Source organism: Notolabrus celidotus, chromosome 1 (genome assembly GCF_009762535.1).
Source record: "Notolabrus celidotus isolate fNotCel1 chromosome 1, fNotCel1.pri, whole genome shotgun sequence".
NCBI classification, from domain to species: Eukaryota; Metazoa; Chordata; class Actinopteri; order Labriformes; family Labridae; genus Notolabrus; species Notolabrus celidotus.
Window position 1 is genome coordinate 22,923,356 of NC_048272.1, and position 6,000 is coordinate 22,929,355.

Genomic DNA, 6,000 nt, shown 5'->3' on the forward strand with positions numbered 1-6,000 from the left:
TCACTTTAAAGCATGTCCTATTGTCAATCATCAGCTGTTTTAACTTGCAGTAAAGGAAAATGTGTTGTTGTCTGTTGTTGTCATCTCAGCAACATCAGCAAAGCTTGCACTAAAGATGAAACAAATCTATGAAAATAAATGAACGCACAACATTCAAATCTTCTAATTTGAATTGTGTTAGCGTTATTATTCTGAACTATCATTACAAATTTCCTTATAGATGTTTGTGTAACAAAAAGTTTGAAGCTTAGTTTGTATTGATGTGTAATGCTCTGTGGAAATAAGCTATCTGGACTCATTATCAGACAAATCGATGATGATTGATGAGGTTGATTGGTGTCTTTGACTTTGCAATCTATTTCATGAAAATCTCTATCGACAACCACAGCAGCAGTTGTAACTGATCATGCATAGGAACTGGGTGGGTAAAATACAATTGTAAAGGGAAATGTACAAAGTAAACTTGCAATGAGTTCTTAGTTTAGAGAAAGGAACAGAGGTCAAAGCAATAGGACAAAGTATCAAATCTTTGATTTTTTATTTTGCAAAAAGCTAAAGAAATGCAAAACTTTTAAATGAATGAAAAGATAATAGTGTCCTTGCATGTACCACTTTTGTAATGTGGCAGAAATCAGAATCAGCTTTATTGGCCAAGTATGCTTGAACACACAAGGAATTTGTTTTGAAATAGGAGTGCGCATACTGTATATTCTTTCAGACTAAGGACAAATGTCATTGTCAATAATACATTTTATTCTCAATTTAAAGCAGAAAAATAATCCCTTACCTGGAGCAGCTTGAGCCTAAAGTCGAATTACATCATTTTTAAAGCTAAACAGGACCAACTAGTTTTAAGCCATGCATTCCATGAGGTCCAATTCCAGAGGTTCCTTAAAATCTGACAAACAAGTAATGCAGACACAAACAAAAGTTGTATAATCAGCAGAGATTAATATGACAGTTTTGGCTTGTATTCAAATAGTTTCTCTTCTCATGTAAAACAGTCAATACCAAAACTCATGAAGAACCTGCTCAGTGTGCTTAGCAGAACTGGACAAAACTATTTTACAATCAAGCCCCAGGTGAGTCCGGTCTATTGTGGTGATGGAGGATCTCTCCTGGCATGTTGTGATGAAAAACAGCCACACTGTTCATTGAGGCAACCAAGTGAACACACTCTGTCCAGCCCTTCGTGTGTCTGATCGTCACAGCCCAGCCTCCCTTGCCAACAGCTGAAGGGGTTTTTAAGGAGACAAATGAGCGCTGAACTTATCAGGTAATAGATGTCTCATGGTGGAAGAATGGGTAATTGTTCTGGGGTTTCATTTTGCCCTCTTTGCTGTAGAGCTTTTTTTATGGCAACACAGGGGAAAAAATCTCCTCTGGTCATCACTTCATACACACCCACATCGCTGACAAACAAGGAAGGGATTTCAACAGGCTTCTCCTTCATTTGAAGGAGATAGATTTATCTTCTATATATTGTATGTGTGACATTTCCAAAGATTCCTCCTGTGGATACAGGTGCTTTTGGCACAAAAAAAGGCCCATGGACCGACAGACAACAGCAGTGTTTGAAAAATGAGACTGTCCTCTCATGTTGTTTTCCGCTATATTCTCAAAAATGATAACAAATGTTCAATGTTATTTATTGCAGTTACAGATACATGATCCTTTGATAACTTCCCACCAACATTGCTTGGTTCAGTTCCATTAACCCTGTTTAAAGTGTTAGCTTTTACAACTTTGCTGGCCATAAGGCTGTTATTGTTGAATTGGAAGTCCTCTGCCCCACCTACCCATTCAAGCTGGATTAAGAGTGTACTTTATTTCCTTAAACTTGAAAAGATTAGGCTGACCCTGAGTGGCAAGACTCACATCTTTAAAAAAAATCTGGGACCCTTTCTTGTCTCATGTTGAGAGCTCAGCTTGCTGTGTGACTTTAGACTGAGCATCACCATGGTGTGTTTTACTATGTTTAGATTATTGCTTTCATCTGTTTATCTTTATTATACTTGCTTTTTGTCTTATGTTTTCCATTTTTGGAATTCTATTTAGTTAATCTGGAGGGAGAATGTGTCGGGGTGGGGGGTTATTTGTTGTTTTGTATGTCGTATGTCATCTGTGTGTTTCTTTGTTCCTAAAAAAAAGGGAAAATGTACCAACCTCCAATTTTGGATGTGACTGTTTTTCTATGTGAAAATCAATAATCAAAGTTTAAAAACAAACAAACAAACAAAACCCTGTTTAAAGTGAGTGTGAAATTAGGCGAAAAACTTTGTCAGTCAAAAGTCCCCAGCTCTAAATTAAACAGTGATTAAACACAACTTTTTATGTATAGTAAAACATGAATTCTTACATTTTAAAGTCAGTGTAAAGTGTAGGAAAAAAGTTGTCTGAGGTTGTCACACAACAGAAAATGGGCTATTAATCACCAAGCCAAATTTGAATGATTAAAAAGATCCCCAAGTATAAAAATTAGGATTAAAATTGTGAAAAAATGAGCAGCTGCTCCAGAGTGTAAAAACAATTCTAGTTTTTTTTTTCAATCTGTATTGTTAATTGTGTTTCTCTGTTTGCTCTCTCATACAATCCTTTGCTGTCAGATACACTTTAATGCAAAGCAGAAAAATCACAGTCTTTCTATTGGCGACTTTGTCCTCAGGGGAGCAGTGCTCTGGGCATGCTGCCTGGAAACTGAAACTGCCACAGCATAAGTGTGAGTGGTAGTGCTCTGTCAGTCATTTAGTTATCTAGCTACACTTTCAAAGCATGCATAGCTGATGCTAAAATGGCAAAAACATATTATTTTCACCAGGAGTGGGAGGGAGGAGGATTTTTATTTGAATCTAAATGTTTTATTAAGTGGCTGGTGAATAAAGAGTTTCACTGATAAGCCATGAAGCCTTCTGATCAACACGTCCCCTCCAAAAATCTCTTCCCAGATACCAGTTCCTGCCTGAAATCAGCCAATGTTGGAAGCCTGATCATCTTTTCTTCAACAGCTGGATGGTCCTGAGAGGCACAACTAATTATTTTAATTGTGAACTTTAAAAGACACAAAGACTTTGCATTGTTTGAGACTGAAAGCACACATTTTTCTTCAAATAATCTTACTACATAGGAGTGAATAAATGTAACAAAAGACAACCACATCACACTGTGCTGTTAGCAAGGTTATCCAAGGCTAATGGAATGTCGACTTCTATCGGATCAGCCTGGCTCATGACCCCATGTCGAACCCAAAAAGCTTTACAGGAAACACTGTCACTGTGCTTTCACAGCAGCTTTTAAGATTTATTCCTCCGCTGTCTTTAAAGAACATGCTGGTTTTCGCAATCTAAATTGAAAACTGCTGGAGGGTAAAATGATAGTATGTCAAAGGCAGGGAGGTGCCAGCGGTGGAGGGCGTAAAGAGGCTGTAACTTGGGGATGTGTAGGTACCCTTCAAGAAGAAATGATTACCTCAGTGAGGAGGGGGGGAGATTAACACACGGCTTAAAAGTTAATTAATAATGATTATAAAGTTTAGGTGCAGTCTTAAAGTCTAAAACTGACAAAAAAATAATAATTCACAAATAAATGTATTACAAAGTTGTGACTTTTTTTTCCATCAATCAATCAATCTTTATTTATACAGCACCAAATCACAACAAACATTATCTTAAGATGCTTTTACAAACATAGCAGGTCTAGACCATACTCTATGTTATATTATTAACAAAGACCCAACATCAAGACAGGATAAGATCCAGTCCCATCTTACAGACAGGACTCAGTCTGATCTCATCTTAATCCACCATGAGTAGAGCACTTTGCAGCATTTAGCAAGTTACAGCGGCAAGGACAAACTTCCTTTAACAGGCAGAAACCTCCAGCAGGACCAGACTTATGTTAGACAGTATATCTGCCTCGACTGTGCTGGGGTTGGAAAGAGGGATAGCCAATACCAATAAAATATCACTTGCTAAAAAGTCTTTCACTGTCTTTTTGTCTATGGCTGGAGTGACAGGGTCAATGTGTCTACGGGTAAGCAGACAGATTAACTTAAACTGTACAGCATCAATGAGAACATCTGGTGGACAGGTGTGGTGCTACAAGGCCTACAGGTATTCCAATTCCTAACTAATAAAAAGAAAATTATGTACAGTATGTACCGTTTCACAAATGAAATTGTGACTATAAAAATACCACATGCAATTACACCTCTCTAACAAGGGAATGATCTGAATATGTGATAAATATGTTTATCTGGTGCAATCACACTTCATATTCAAAACTTGTTAGTAAAGTACAATCATCACATCAGTTACTGATGATGCACTTCAGTTTTTATTGCTGCAGGGATATATTAACTGGACAAATCATGTTGTATCATGTCCACAGACTAAGGCTACATCTGGTCAACATCTTGGTACAGATGTTATTATTTAATCAAATTAATGTTTTCCCTCCATCACTGACTAAATCACCTGTAACAAGCCCACAATGCTAACAGTGAAAAGCATTCACAGACAGAAATATTTGAAGCTATGGAGTTGGAGGTCTTGGTGGAGGAGGCAAATAAACACACTGGTGAACTCCAGCAGAGACATCTCAGCGTTGCCAGAAGTAATGCGATTTGGAAGAATAGGAAAAAAAAGTGATTTCATTATTTGAAAAGTGTTTTTGTAAGTTGTTCGTCATGACCTTAAAGAAAATTAAAATCTCTTTTTTCTTAAATGGAGAATCTTCATCAGATGTCTGAAAATCCCAGCCGCACTCCTCAAATCAGCTCAGACCAGAAAACACCTCAGCAGAGCCCCCCAGGTTGTTTTGATGACATTGATCGGGAGTTGCTGCAGCAACAAAGAAATCAGACGGATGGGTTACAGGCCATTGCACAGGAGGTGAGAGCTGTGTCCAATGTAGCACGCGCCCTCCGCTGTGACACTCGGACCATCCTTGCGCACACAAGGCAGCTGGTCAGTGCTGTGTCTGGGCTGACAATGGCCATCAGTGCCCTGGCAACAGTCGGGAGTTCATACAGTGGCAGTGGTCCTTCAACTGAGCCGCAGGCGAATGAAGAGGCAGGGGAGAGCACAGGAGATGAACGTTCATTACGCATGGGTGGACACTGGGAGACGCGGGCACTAACTGCGATGGTGCGCTGGAATGATCCAGACGCAAGACTGGCTCTGAATCAGCCCATAGGTCATCCAGCAGCTCAAAAATGGCATTGCTGGATAGATGATATGTCTCTACTATTTGTATTTCTGACAGTCCAAATATGTTGACACGCGTACGGAAGATTCTCTCTCTCCGTTGTCTGTCATTGCATTTATGCCTCCTTCTTGCCACAATGACTGCAGCCATGTGTGTAACGCTGTGCTAGTTTGCACCTGCCTTTCAAACGTGGTAAATATAGACCCAAAAACACCGACCGCAATCGGTTTCAGGTTTGATAAATCACATTGCGGGTGCTAAATAATTACATTTGCATCTCCTCCTCCCAGTATTTTGTGCGTTCTGATAATCTGCATGTATTTTGCATATTCATGACAGAAAACACGCTAAATGGATTGTGCGTGCTATTTTGCTCATTTGACAGACGCAATCCTCGGTGCACCCGGTTAGTACATCAGCCGCTGTCAAGTTTGCATGTGGTTTTATACACGCAAACCTTTAGTAGATCAGGGCCAGAGTTAGATATCTGATGGTAATTTTGATGGACAGCCTCTCTGTCAGCACATTGTTTTTCTACACAATCTGCTCAGGTCCACGCAGCTGTGGAGAGATGTTGTATCTCAACGGGACTGTGTGATCAGCTACAAATATAAAAAAATAATTTAATCCCCTTCAACCACAGAACATCAGTCATACAGACAGTCAAGGTCCACCAGGAGTTCACCAGCCTCCGGACAACTTTCACTGAGGTCATGAAAGCTGTAAAAGTAATTGTACTTCTACCAACGACTTCTGTGACTGTGCGTGTGTGAGAGATCACTTGTCATTAGCAGC